A 15,469-nucleotide genomic window follows, 5' to 3' on the forward strand; every position below is an offset into this window, starting at 1 on the left:
GTTTACACTTTGCAACATTGCAACATACAACAAGTTATAGTAGTATTTTTTTTTTCACCGTGTTTGTAAAAATTCATGTAAGTCGCAAAATTTAAAAAAACAATATGAATTATTAATAATAATTAACCAGGGTCACTATCGACCAATATTCCACCATTTGGATCCAACTCAGCATTTATTCCCAACCGAATCAGAATCAAAACCAAATACCACACCAAAAAATAAAGTTTGGATTATTTTTATACAAAATAAAGAGAAGTAAAAGAAGCTTAAGACAACCAAGTATGATGAAAAAGGTAGCCAAATAATGACTCCCAATAACAACACTAAACTTTAATCCAATATTACATCACACGGACCTCAGTCCCCAATGACCCATAACAAGACCTAGAAACCCCTTTAAAAGAAAAAATAATTACTTCTATTACCCTTCAATAGTCACCCCCTTTTGTTCAACACGGGTTACTGAATAAATTTAACAAAAAAAAAAAACTAAAGCCCTGTTTCATTCCAATGAAACCAATCGCTATTTAAAAATATTTTAAAACAAGAACTAAGAAAAATAAGACCTAAAATTGGAAATATTTGAAGAAGAATACCTAACCAGGCTTTGATCTTTGAATGTTTACCCAGAGAGGATCTTTGCACCCTTTTCTGACTTTCTTCTGTAACCAAAAATAGTGAAAATGAATTCTCTACCGTTTTTTTTTTTAACCACCACCACAAACCCCACTAAAAAAATATTGTTTTTTTTACTAAAATTATTTCCTTTTTTTCTTTCTCCCAACTCCCTGATATCAGTAAGAAACTTCTCACTAAGCAACAAGTTGATCAAGCTGCATCTGCTCAAGCAAAGCTCCCAAAACTGCATAATCTGTGGATTCAATACCCTCCACAGAAGTCCCAGATGCCGAGGATTGTATCGGTAACACCAGCTTATCCTTGATCTCAGGTGGAGATTCCTTCACCAGTGATTGGACCCAAGATACATCAGGTTCCTCGCCATTGTTCCCCATCTCAAATGAACTTGGTTTCTGAAGCTGACTTAATTCATCTCCATGAATGGCCCAATCTAATTTCCCATTTGGGGATCCCCATTTCGACCAATTACTTACTGGAGACCCAATGATTCCAGCTGTGTTTGATCCAAGGTCACGTGAGCTTAGGCTGTGTAGATGTTTCTCTCGTTGAGAGAAAACAGACAATCGAGAATTTATTGGTGAGATTGGTTCCATGCTTCGAGGAGACATTCTTCCTGGGGAGGGAGCACCAAAGGATGTTTGCAAGAGATGGTGATCAACATTTTTGGGAGAAAATGGATTTGTATTGATTGGTGATAGCATGCTTTGTTGCTGCTTCTGGAATTGGTTGAGGACCGCTGATTTGTGAGATGGAGAGAAGACAGCAGGGGAAGCAGATTGATCAGAATAACGAGTATAGAGATCATCGAGGTTTGATGGAGCAAGAGTTTTTGAATGAACAGAACGATTAACAAAAGACGGGAAACAGGACAATTCATTGAGGAGCTGTTGTTGCATGTAGTCCTCAGCCTGAATGTCTCTTGCATTGAGGGAAGATCTAAGCCGACTGGATTGAAGATTGCTTCCTGGAAGATCTAAGGTTGGGGCATTTGGTTGTGGCCAGGCCGAGTGTGACATATTGTTGGCTGATGGAGACATGGGTGGTGTGAAAGGCGAAGGTGACAAGACAGACATCGAAGACGGTGATCCTGGCAAGAGACTCATCGCTGCAGCGAGTTCCATAGCAGATGCAGCAGTTGAATGTGGAGAGGGAACAGCAGAGCCAGTTGACACGTAGAGAGGGCGGAGCTCGTCCGACATGTGTGCAAAGAAGCAAACACGCCTCATGCAACTAGTGCCATCTTTACAAAGACGTGTCCTGTACTGTGCTGGATGAAGCCAGCACTCAAACACCCCATGAGCATATTCGCACAAATCACCTCGTCTGCATGTCGTCCCTTTTCGGAAATCTGGACAAGGCACACAGCTGTAATGAAACTTCCTCAGGTCTCTCCTCCGTGCATTTTCACCCGGATGAACAAAAGGACACTCAGTCCAGTCATGAGAGTATGCTCGGGAACAAGGTCGGACCTTGAACGAGTACATACGAAACTCATCGGTTGCATAGATGCTGTTCTTGATATCCATTGGAGGTGAATTTGAATTCGAATCTGAAGACGGGGATCCATTGTCTGGTGAAGATGACGAAATGGAATTTGACGTAGGAATTGAGATTCGTAAATTATGCTCAATTGTAGAACCATTGTTGGTTAGGAGTTCCTCGAGCATGATTTTCATGTAGGAAAGCTTCGGAGAGACAACAATAACATTGATAGGGAAATGACCATTAGCATCCATCGAATTTGGGTCAGCACCTGCAAGTAAAAGCAGCTTCACAACCTCAACAGCATTTACAGATCCACCTGAAGCAGCACAGTGGAGGGCAGTGCTCTTGTCTGGGCCACAAGAGCGATTTACATCAGTCCCAGAAAAAGAAAGGATGAACTTCAAGACATCAACACTTCCATACATTGCAGCGACCATCAAAGGAGTTCTGTGCTCAAGAACCATTTGTTTTGATCCCTTTTGTCGGCCATACCAGAGTCCAATGTCATCAACAGCAGAGGCATCACGTTGGATTGATCGGTTCAACCCTGCTATGTCGTTATTAGCGGCAAGATCAAGTAAGCTCGAGAATGAGTCATCAGTTTCAACGGTTAGGTGATTCATGTCTTTGGTGGTAGATTTGGTTTCTTCAATAAGAGATGGGAGATGGAGACGATGTAGATTGTAGGTGCTCTGGACAACCACACATGCTTTGTTTAGCTAGCAATCCACCTAAAATTATTAACAATACATTTAGAACCCTTGAATCAACTAAACAATCAATTTTTTGGCAAAAATAAATAACAAAATCAGTGAAGAAAAACACTAATTAACAATTAATTCACTCTCCCACAAAAACCGAACAAAAGACAAAAAAAAACCCAAAATATCCAAACTTATAAAAGGGATTAGTTGAAGGGAGAATAACCAAAACCCTAGACAATATGCTCGTCAGTTTAGGAAATTTTGGAAGGATTGGGAAACTAGAGCCATTTCAGAGAGTAAATCTCATGATATCTACAAAGAAATCTCAATTTCGGACATAAAATCCAAAAAATATTAATTTTGGGAGAAAATGACGGATCTTGTCGAAAATGTAGGAACTATGAAATAAAAAAATCTCGAATTAGGGGTTAGAAAATGAATGCGAGATTGGCGGAGGAAAAAAGAAAAGATTGATTTTTCCTCGGCCCTGAGATAAAGGTCAAAAAATAAAATAATTAATTAATAATAATTACTTCGAGAGATATGTGCAGAAAACCTACCAAATCTCAAAGACGATTCAAGCCTTTTTCTTTGAAAAAAAAAATATCATCAAACACATTCAAATCTCACATGATTATTCAAGAAAATGAATACTTAGAAACAGAGAAGAAGCATCCAGATGAAGCTCGGTGCATAAAATGATACACAAACACAAAAGAATCAAAGAAAAGTCACTAAATTTCGGTAAATTAACGAGAACATGTAGAAAAAAAAATAAAAATCTCTCAAAATATTAAGGTCTCGAGTTTTCAAAGACCCAGAGACATTCAGATAACGAAAACACACCAAATCATCAAAGATCAAAGCATAAAAAGAATAAAAACACAGGACCGGTTATCAAACATCGTAGTAAGAAACGCACTCACCGAATTCCGAAATTTACAGAGAAAAGCTGATAAAATACTATCAGAGAAGCCATTAAAATTCACAGATATATGCAGTTTTCACCGAAATCTTCAACTATCTGAGAAATTTACACACAAACCAGCGCATGAAGATGAGAACGCCTCATAAATCAGGCGATTACTAAGAGAAAATTGCGGCGAGAAACAGAAGATTAGATGTTTCATCGCCACAAAAATGAAAGAATTTGTGGAAAAGTTCGCTGATCCAGTCCTGAAGAGAGAGAGAGAGAGAGAGTTTACTTTCCCTCTTCAATTCCAAAAATATATAAGGTGCCGTTCGGTGCCTCACTCTTTATCAGACGGAATAACGAACATACTGTGACTGTTAGATAATATGCGATCGGACAGTTGAGAGTGAATCTAAAACGCGATCTACGTACAAGTTATAAATTAAATGATATTTACAACACCATCCTTCTATTTTAAATATTTAATGATACCTCCCTAAAAACTTAAAATCTCAACGAAACAGAAAGTGGAACTCTCTCTCTCTCTCTCTCGTCTCTCTCACTCAAAACCCTCCCTGTCTCTCATTTGATCAAATTTGACACTTGAAACCAAATTTTCTGATTTAATTACATCTGGAGGAGATGAACTTATGTTAAAGAACAAAAGATTATCTCTTTTATTCAAAAAATCATTTACGCTGCTCTTCGATATGGTGCTTACACTTCTCGATCTTCGATGAGGGATTTTCTTATTCAAATCCTCTTAATTACTTTGCTTTGAAGAAGATGCGAAAGTAGAAGTATTATTTCCCAAATGTCCTCTTTCAGAAGTCGATCTGAAAGACGAAATTGCCATTCTTTGAATAAATCAAGTGTGGAGAATAAAACCCAACATCCAAAATCCGCTCAGATCTTCAAAAACTAAGAAAGATACCAAGATTTCAAATTTCCAAAATTCCTTCTCTTAGAAATCAATCTGAAGCCGGAACTGCCATTCTCTGATCAAATCAAGCAAGAACAAGAAACCCCAACATCCAAAATCCTCTAAGACATTCAAGGATTCCAAAAAATAAATCAAGAATTCAAGATTGAAATCTCTCACCCATGAAGAAGATGATGAAGATGAACATACATTGGGACTCCATAAACAAACAAATCCATAGTTACACACCCTTTTGATTAAAACAAAAAAAAAATGAAGGAAAGACTGTAGCTGTCAAGTACTGATGGAGACCGAATTCGAATGAAAGAGTGAGAGAGAGGGTTGAGAGGGAGGGAGGGTGCAGTGAGAGCGAGAGAGTATGAGAGACAGAGAGGGTTTTGAGAGAAAGAGAAGAAAGAGAGAGAGTTCTATTCTCTTTTACGATTGGGTTTTAAATTCTAGGGAGATAACACTAAATATTCAATAATGGAAGGACGACGTTGTAAATATCGTTTAATTTATCACTTAAACGCAAATCGCATCTTCGATTCAATCTCAGCTGTCTGATCGTGTCTTATCCAATAGTCACAGTACGTTTGTGTATTCCGTCTGATAAAGAGTGGGGCGCCATCCTTCCATTATTGAATATTTAGTGCTACCTCCCTGTAACTTAAAACCCAAACATAAAAGAGAATAGAACTCTCTCTCTCTCTTTCGTCTCTCTCGCTCAAAACCCTATTTATCTCTCATACTCTCTCACTCTTGCTGCACCCTCTCTCTCACTCTCTCATTCGAATTCGGTCTCCATCAGTACTTGACAGTTACAGTCTTTCCTTCATTTTTTTTGTTTTAATCGAAAGGGTGTGTAACTGTGGATTTGTTTGTTTACGGAGTCCCCAATGAATGTTCATCTTCATCATCTTCTTCATGGGAGAGAGATTTCAATATTGAATTCTTGATCTGTTTTTTGGAATCCTTGAATGTCTTAGAGGATTTTGGATGTTGGGGTTTCATGTTCTTGCTAGATTTGATCAGAGAATGGCAGTTTCGACTTCAGATTGATTTCTAAGAGAGGGAATTTTGGAATTTTGAAGATTTGGTATCTTTCTTAGTTTTTGAAGATCTAAAAGGATTTTGGATGTTGGGTTTTATTCTCCACGCTTGATTTGATAAAAAAATAGCAGTTTCGGCTTTCAGATCGACTTCTAAAAGAGGACATTTGGGAAATAATACTTCTACTTTCGCATCTTCTTCAAAGCAAAGTAATTTAGAGGATTTGAATAAGAAAACCCCTCATTGAAGATCGAGAAGTGTAAGCACCATATCGAGGAGTAGCGTAGATGATTTTTTGAATAAAAGAGATAATCCTTTGTTCTTTAGCACAAGTTCATCTCCTCCAGATGTAATTGAATCAGAAAATTTGGTTTCAAAGTGTCAAAATTGATAAAATGAGAGACATAGAGGGTTTTGAGCGAGAGAGATGAGAGAGAAAGAGAGAGAGTTTCACTCTATCTTTCGTTTGGGTTTTAAGTTTCCAGGGAGGTAGCACTAAATATTCAAAAATAGAAGGACAGCGTTAAATATCGTTTAATTTATAACTTATACGCAGATCGCGTCTTAGATTCAATCTCAACCGTCCGATTGCATATTATCCAACAGTCACAGTATGATTGTTATTCTGTCTGATAAAGAGCAAGACACCAATATAGGAAATCGATCAAGTCAGTGAAAAGGTTGGGAGGTTTACGGGCTTGTAACGCATGGTTTTAAATAGTGGTGGCAATGGTTCAAGTCGGGTCATGTTCGTGTCGTCTTGAGGTAAGGGTAGTATGAAAATTTACCAAATCCAAATCCAACCCATTTAATAATTGTGTCAAAAACTTAAACCCAAACCCAACCCATTTATATATAGCTATACTTGACCCAACCCACATATAACTTATTTAATAAAATTCTAATATTTATTGGAAAACATATGTTCCATTTCCACCACCAAAAATAAAATATCATTACTAAAACTAAGGTCACACAATCGTAAACTAAGTTCAATGGTGAAAAATAATCTTCTTTTAAAAAAAAAGTCAAAGTTTGTAGAATTTTGTCCCTTATAACCATGTGGCATCAAATGATGTGGTCAGAAAATTTCCATACTAACTTAATAAGGAAAATGTTTTGCAATATTATTATAATTATACCTTCTAAAAAAAATATTAGTATAACTATTACTAATATTATTGGTTAAGCAAAATGTATTTCATTATCACATGAGACATAATAGTCTTATTTGGTGAGATCTAAAATCTTACTGAAGGTCATTTTACCAATATTAGGAATCAAACACTATATACCTCTAGATTTTAATGAAAAAAATACAGTACAAAATTTAAATATAAATAAATAACTTATTTAGAAAAATATTTTTTCTTTCCGAAACTAAAGCTTAACCATTTATTAATTTTAAGATAAATACCCTTTACATTTTATAGAATTTGATATAAAAAAAATGTATTATGAAAAAGTTATAGGGAATTCTAGAAAAAATGAGTAATTTAAAAAATTCTTAAATAATTGTTGATATATTTAAAATTACACGTTAATGATAGAATAACTAAATGTGTTTAATTGGGTTGACACCCATAACCCAAACCCAACCAATTTAAATAATCGTGTTAGATGAGTTGATACTATCATGACCCAAATCTAATTAGGCTTGACTCAAACCCACTAACTTCGTGTCATTTTTGAGTTGTATTCGTGGGTCGTGTTGAGATTGTCATCCCTAGTTTTAAATGGTGAAATACTTTCCTTACTGACATAGTAAGATATTAAGCCAGCCATTAACATTCCAACACCACAATCCTCTAAATTTCATTGAAAAACTTAGATCTAAAAAATGAATATTAAAAAAATAATTTCTTTTGGATTTGATCCAATGTTTTGAAAATGGATGGCTAGGAACTTCGAACTAGCTCCTAAATTTAAAATTAAAGTTCAATTGTGAAAAATAATAATTTTTTGAAAGAAAAAAAATTCCAAGTCTATATAGTTTTTGTCTTTTACAACCCTGACTCGCTCAACTCCTTTTAATATAATTCTTGAATGAGCTCAAAAGAATCAATGCAAAAGTTAAGGTCACATTGGCTCAAGCGAATTTTATGAAAGAGTTTACCATTCAATTAGGTTTTTTTATTGAGTCGTGATAACCTGACTCAAAAGACAGTACTAGGTTGATGTGGCAAGTACACATAACCATATATCTTTTTCTTTGGGATACATAAGGAAAAAGTATATGGTTCTGTAGACACCCCAATTTGAATGGGCCCTCACTCAAAAAGACCCAAATTATCATATTTTTAATAAAATTCTTCAACGGGCTTAAAAAGTCCAATTTGCCAAAACGTGGCATTTTAATCAAATTCGCGGATTCCTAAGACCCTTAAAAGGATTAATGAACTTAGGATGAGACTTGGCGTGCCCCCACCTTCTTTACTTTTCACCACTCCACTTTTGGAATCGAAACTACCCTAAGCTCACTAAAGGCCCATAAACCTTTAGCTCAAAAAAAAAAAAATCATTTCTCACGTTATTCAATCTAACCTAAACCTAATTTCATATTACCTAAATCCTAAAAATCACCAACCATTGAAGCCCATCCTAAAATAAACCCTACCCAATCCCAAATAACTTACAATCTTCCAAAAACCCAAACCCAACACACCAAAGCCCAAACCACTTCAAATCCACATTCATAATCCATAACCCTAACCCACAAACCATTATCTATATCACCCAATCACATTTGATCATAAAATGGGACACATATCATCACCCGAACTCACCTCCCTCATCCAACTACCTACCCCCATCATCATTTTCTAACAAATCATTACTCACATCTCAACTCATACCTTTCTCTAACCTATCTCCATCACTTTTCTCTTAAAAATATCTCAACCCATACCCCGTACTCTTAATCTGTCACTTTTCTTTAACATACTATCAACCCACACCCTATGTCATAAACCTAACCTTACCTTTCTCTAACACAGCCAACCACCCACATCACAAGTCTTCCCTACACCTCTTCCCTCCAATAAACTCATCTAATCACCTCACTTTTTGACACATGTCATCATCCCCTTAACCTTCCCAAAATCCAATTAACTAATATCTTATACAACCCATTCTCTTAACCCAAACACTACTCTTCTTTAACATACCTAACACTCAGTCAACAAACCACTCCCTTACACTCCCATTATCTTAAACCAACATTCTTCATCTCACCTCACCAAACACTCCACCCAAATGGGTTGGGGAGGATCCAAATCATTTGGATAAAACATTATCTATTTTCCTTTACTACACAACTACCTTCATCTTAACTCTAAATTTCACACCCCCACCATCAAATCCCATACCATTCTCTACTCTTTTATTTCTTCACCCCATTATACCCTCAAAATAACCTCAAAACACCTATATATACCCCCCTTACCTTTCCAAAATGACACCCCAAGTTTTAGACTAAAAAATCTTCCCTCAACTTTCTTCTACTTATTCTCACATATTCACATTAATCTAAAAGAAAAATATTCCCATATACCATCAAAGACTCAAAGAAGAATACATAGAAAAAGAAGGAAGGAAGGAAAGAAAGAAAAATTAAAACTTCAAGGTGGGTCAAAAGGAACACATATCCCCTTCTCTCTACCCTCTCCATATCCCCTTTCTACTATCCCCTCACCTATTTAACTTCTTTTAAAAAAGACCTAAGATGTGATGCTCCCCCTCCCCTATCTCTAGTAGATCGAACTTCGGTTCGGTTAAACTTATAGGGGTTGTACCCACTTTTAAAATAAAACTGAATTTTAAATCCTTCAAATCATTTTGAGGCAACTGGTGTTCGGGTTCTTCTCGACTCATGAGAATGGACTCATAACCATAGCCAATATTTTTTTAAAAAACACATGTAGTTAGCAAGACTAAGTGTTTATTAGGATCATTTCCTTCAATGTGATGATCTTATAATCAAGTCGATAGTAAATCCCTACTTAGGGTATAAATTATCGACACGTGACACTTTATTTTACTTTACATTTTTAATCAAAATGATCGAGTTATGTTGAGGTTACCACCACGTGATGGGGAGAAAAGGGTGCCTAACACCTTATCTTTTCTCTAATCGAGCTGCTTACCCTAATCTTTAGTTGGATCGGTATCTTATCCATTAAGAATCATTAAACGCCAAAAATGGCACTTTTTCTAAAGTGCACATCGGGTGACCATTCACACCCTTTTACACATATGAATGGGAGCGACTCCAAACCTTGGTAGAAGTGGTATTCAAAATTGAAAATCACGTATCTATAGCTTGCAACTCCGTTGGGGACATTAGGCTCAACCCTTGTGTAAACTCGGTCATTTGGAAAAAGAAATAAAAAATTGATTTCATTTTGTTTGCTAACATCTCTTGTTGTTTATGTTCTTTCTTTTATTTACATATGATAAGTTGTAATATTTATTTACTTCCTTTCTTTTATTACATGCTTGTAAAGGGGGTCGATGATAAAAAAAAAAGAAAATGCAAAAGCATTTGTGAGCATAGCCTATTGGACAAACCACCCCACCCTTAAAATATCTAGTCCCGATGCTTAGCAGTTTTACAACTTGAGATTGTTATTTCAAGTGTCAGGGATGAACACATCAAGTTTGATCACCAACTTACAATGTGTGTACTCCGGTATGTGTCGAAGTTTGAAGATCGGGTAACCATAAATCCACTTATTACCGCATGCATATGCCCGACTAGACGTACTAGGACATATGTTCTAAACGGACACATTGACCCCCAATTGTGAGTTGTAATTATTTTCGAGGCCTCAAAACCCAAAGAAGCACCCTTGTATAGATCATAGGTTGCTTATTTCCATTTTCCTTTTTCTCATCCCTTAGGTAAAAATGGAGGAATGTGTGTTGCATCATGTTAAAAAAAATAAAGAATTATAAGAGAAAACAACAACTAGTGGGTGGACATTCAAAAGGGAGACCAAGGAATCGATTTTTGTCAATTCTAGAAAATTGGATTTCTTTCTGGTCCGTGCTCATAACACGGATAGCCAGATATGTACCTTATCTGTGCTTGAAACAAGGATAAAACAAAATATGCCTTATCTGTGCTTGAAGCACGAATGAGGTAATGTTACTTCTATTCGTGCTCTAAACATGGACTAGTACGAATGGGGTACAACAAAATGAGCACAGGCCAATTTTTTTTGGGGGGTCTCCCTACACTTGCTTGAACATTAATGGCACCTTCTAGAAGGATCCCAAATTTTGGAAAACTAAACAAAATGGACTTTAGTAACCAATGATTTAAAAAAAAAAAAATTATTCATTGATGAGCCAAATCAAAACAAATTTAAGACCTTGGGCTTCAAGCAGGCCCATAGCACTTCATGCAACTATGAGGGGTTAGCTGACCAATCAAGTTGACCCCGAGACCAAAGGACAAGTGGGATTTAATCCCTTCAAGTCTCCTATCGACCATTTAAAAAAAAAAAAAGAAAAATGATTTTCTCAAATCAAATCGATCTCGGCTCGAGTAGGACCCACCACCCATGTCAACCCTGGATTGGGTCCACGACCCGTATCTGTCTCAAATCGGGTCCACGACCTGTATCAATTTCAAATCGGGTCCAAGACCTGTATCCAATCTAAAATGGGTCAATGACCAATATCTAATTCAAAATGGGTCCACGACCCGTATCAAATCCAAAATGGGTCCACTATCCATATCTATCCAAATCGGGTCCACGACCCATATCCATGTCCAGACCCATATTAATCCAAATCGAGTTCACAACCCATATCCATCACGAATTGGATCCACAACCTATATACAAATCAGATAGTTCCATGACCCGTATTTATTTAAAATGGGTCAACAATCCAAACTCGATCCAAATCGGGTCCACAATCCAAATTCAACTTAAATTGGGTTCATCCTCCAACTTCGACCCGAGCCGAGTCCATGATTCATATGTGATTCGACAAAGTCAACAACTGACCAATCAACTCAAATGAATTCAATCTTTTTTCAATAAAAAAAATTTTTAAAAAACAAAAAAAATTTCAAAATAAAGAACAAAAGAAATAAAAATTTAAAGACGTCAATTGCATTTCTTGATCAAAATTGGTGTCTAAGAACGATCTTGCCCTATTGATATGAGGGGAATAGACTACGTCTATTTAAGGAAATAGGGTGATTTAAGAGTGTCCTTGCGAAAACATTGTGCGCCACCTCTTCCTTGGGGATTTGACTGGCCGATCTTGATTTCAAATAATTGAATTGAAGGTTAACAAAAAATGTGTGAGTTTTTCCAACTCGATCTACTAACAAAAATATGATTTTACAAAATATTTTCCAACTCCTTGTTAATGCCAGCCCTGTGCTGATGTAACCCCTTATTTTCAAAAATTATTCCAACTCCGTGTTAATGCCAGCCCCATGCTGATGTAACCTCTTATTTTAAAAAATTATTCAAATTCCATGTTGATACCAGCCACGTGCTGATGTAATATATTATTTTCAAATTAATCCAACTCCATGTTGATGCCAGTTCCGTATTGATGTAATTATTTTTAAAAATACGTAATCCAGCTCCATGTTGTTTCCAGCTCTGTGCCGATGCCAACCCTGTGTTGATGCCAACTCCGTACTGATGAACTATTTTACAAAAATATATATATAAAATACGCAACCCAGTTCTGTGCTGATACTAGTTCCATGCCAATGCCAACTCTGTGTTGATGCCAACTCCGTGTTGATGTAATTATTTTCAAAACTACACATGCTAACTCCGTGTTGATGTCAGCTTCGTGCTGATGTAATTATTTAGAAAAAAATACGCAACCCAACTTTGTGCTGATGTCGGCTCTAAGCTGATGCAACCCGCTTTTTCAAAAGCATACAATCTAGCTCCATGCTGATGCCAACTTTGTGTTGATGCCAACTCTTTAAAAAAAAGGAAAATAAATTAAAAAATACGCTATCCAACTTCATACTGATGCTAACTCCGTGTTGAAGCCAACCCTATGTTGATGCCAACTCCGTGCTGATATAATTATTTAAAAAAAAATACGCAACCCAGCTCTGTGCTAATGTCGGCTCCGTGCCAATGCCAGCCTTGAGCTGATGCAATCCACTTTCTAAAAAATATACAATCCAGCTCCGTGTTGATGCTGGCTCTGTTTCAAAGATCCATTTCATTTAAAAATCGTTTACTTTATAATAAATAACTTGACTCGACCTAATAAAATATCATACATCTTACCTTTTTTGTAAATAGTATACTGCCACTTAGTTATTTATATGCATAGGTGGCCAAGCGAAAGAAGTACAAACATCCCTAGAAGTCTATGTATTTTTTATGATCTTCATCAACAATGAGTACTTCTGAGGCACTGCAACCAGCAGTAGTAGAGACAACAAATATCTACGAAAGAATAACTACATTGTTAGAAACCATAGAGAGACAAGAGAAGACGCTAAGAGCTGTGTTGGCCACGTCAATTTTATACAAGCCCATACAGTACAACACTGAGCATCTATTTTTATCCCAACGCTTAGATACCAGCCATATTCAAGTGGCCGAAATTCGAGAAATATAACGGGGTAGGATGTCCTCTATTACATCTGAAGTTATACTGCGAGTCAATGTGTCAATATGGCGAGAATGATAGATTATTGGTATAGTTGTTTCAAAAGAGCTTGATAGGGCTAGCCCTCAAATGATTTTCGGGACTGGACCATACACTCATCAAAGGTTGGCAGGACCTGGCCGAGATGTTCTGGCACAACTACAAGTTCAATACAGACTGAAATGACATGGAAAAAATGACACTAAGGTGGTGTTTGTTTGCGCTATTTTTCAGTGCTTATTGCTGAAAAAAATTAAATTTAGCACTTTTGTCAAAATAGCGCGTTTGTTTACTCGTGCTTATTGCTGAAAATAAGTGAAAAAAATTCAGCACTATTTTGATGCTGAAAAAAAGTGCTGAAGCGGTAAGCACTTCGCTTTTTCAACACGGACAAGTATGCCCTTTTTTTTTTGAGCATGGACAACTATGCCCTTATTCTTAAAAGGATATTACCTCTTATATCCAATGGATAAGTATATAGACACCCCACAAATTAATAAACCCACACCATAGCTAAATTATTTTGTCTTATATGGGTTAAAATTTTTGGAATGAGTTGATTTTTGGTGAGGATGATCTCTACAATGAGGAGATCATTCTCACAAAAAATTAGCACATCTTGAAACTTTTAACCCTATCAAAACAAGTTCAAGAATCGTAAATTGTCCATTTTTTTTTTTTTTGAAAACTATTTTTAACGAGTTAGAAGTTTCAAAATAAACTGATTTTTGGTGAGGATGATCTCTAGACCATATAAATTATCCTCACTAAAAATTTGGTCATTCCAAAAATTTTAATCCATATAAAACAAAACAAAAAATGGCTATAGTGTGGGTTGCCCTTATTAATTCATAGGGTGCTTTTATAATTACACATCCTTCATTTCCATCGAAAATTATTCATAAAAAATTAAGTTCTTTTTAAAGTTGATTTCAAATTTTGGTGACTTGTATGACATTATTATTTTTAATTTGAAATTTGTGGGCTTTTATAAATAGAAATTATTATTTCTAAATTGAAGATTTGAGTATTATTTATTATTTAAAAATAAATTGTATTTTAATTTTATAAGAAATAATATATTTTATTGTGTTTGATAATAAATAAGCATTTAAAACATGTAAACAATGTATAATATGATTGTAAGGGTAACAAAGAAAATTTATCAGTTTCAGCAATGTGTAACAAACATGATTCAGCATCTAAACAAACAACTTTTTTAGCACTTAAATTCAGCGCTTATAAGTTTCAGCGCTTAATGCTATTCAGCACTTATTTTTTTCAGTTTAACAAACAGCACCTAAACCTAGAGAGACAGTAAATAAGTATGCTCAGATATGGCGAGAGTCAACTTCGTAAGTGAGGGTAGCAATGACTGAACAAGAGATGAATATCGTGTTTATCTTGACATTAGGGCACGTATTTTACACTCTCTTAGTGGGACACATTATGGGCACCTTCTTAAACTTAGTGTAAATCGTAGATTAAGTCGAGTATGGGATTCGAACTGGCTTGATCTTTGAATTTACAAACTTTGAGGCATGAGAATGCTGATCTACTCAGACAAAATTAGAAGATAAAAAAATTCAAAAAATTAAAAAGTTTAAAAATTCAAAAAAATGCATGTCCTTTCTGGAAATAATTTATCAGACATTCGTCCTCAGGAATACTATAAATTTAGAATGTTTATCTTTAAAAAAAAAATTCAAAAATTTAAACAAAAAATGTATTCCCTTCCTAGGAATATTTATCGGACCTTCATCCTTAGGAAGGGTATTAATTTAGAGGGTCCATTTAAAAAAAACAACAAATAATTATTATTACCTACCTAAAAAAATAAAAAAAATGTATCTATTTTCAAAAAAAAAATTAAAAAATTAAAAATAAAAAACATCTTTCAATTATGAGCTTCATGACTAAAAGGAATTTAGAATTATCGAATAACATGAGTGGCTTGTCAAATTTTGAAGAGTCAGACTCAATTTGATTAGAGGACTGAAGATGACCCAAAAACCTAAAGAGTATCGTCATACTTTTTTGATCATTTTGATTACTCTTAGCCCATATGACTATAAACTGTGAATGACAAAACAATAAAAT

At 35.5% G+C, this 15,469-nt stretch overlaps 1 pseudogene across 2 annotated transcripts; it reads right to left on the reverse strand.

Moving 5' to 3' along the window:
* Positions 1–285: 285 nt before the first annotated feature.
* Positions 286–4,134, reverse strand: LOC147386650 (zinc finger CCCH domain-containing protein 30 pseudogene; annotated as a pseudogene). 2 transcript variants are annotated; one of them, XR_015171843.1, is made up of 2 exons: positions 3,758–4,134; positions 286–2,819 (listed from the first exon to the last, which is right to left on the reverse strand). The product of XR_015171843.1 is annotated as a zinc finger CCCH domain-containing protein 30 pseudogene, transcript variant X2 (transcript). The 2 variants fall into 2 exon arrangements; XR_015171842.1 differs by having other exon boundaries at positions 286–2,858; positions 3,758–4,131.
* Between the last annotated feature and the right edge of the window lie 11,335 nt (positions 4,135–15,469).

This window comes from Akebia trifoliata, chromosome 14, assembly GCF_017979445.1.
Source record: "Akebia trifoliata isolate Shusen 1 chromosome 14, ASM1797944v1, whole genome shotgun sequence".
NCBI classification, from domain to species: Eukaryota; Viridiplantae; Streptophyta; class Magnoliopsida; order Ranunculales; family Lardizabalaceae; genus Akebia; species Akebia trifoliata.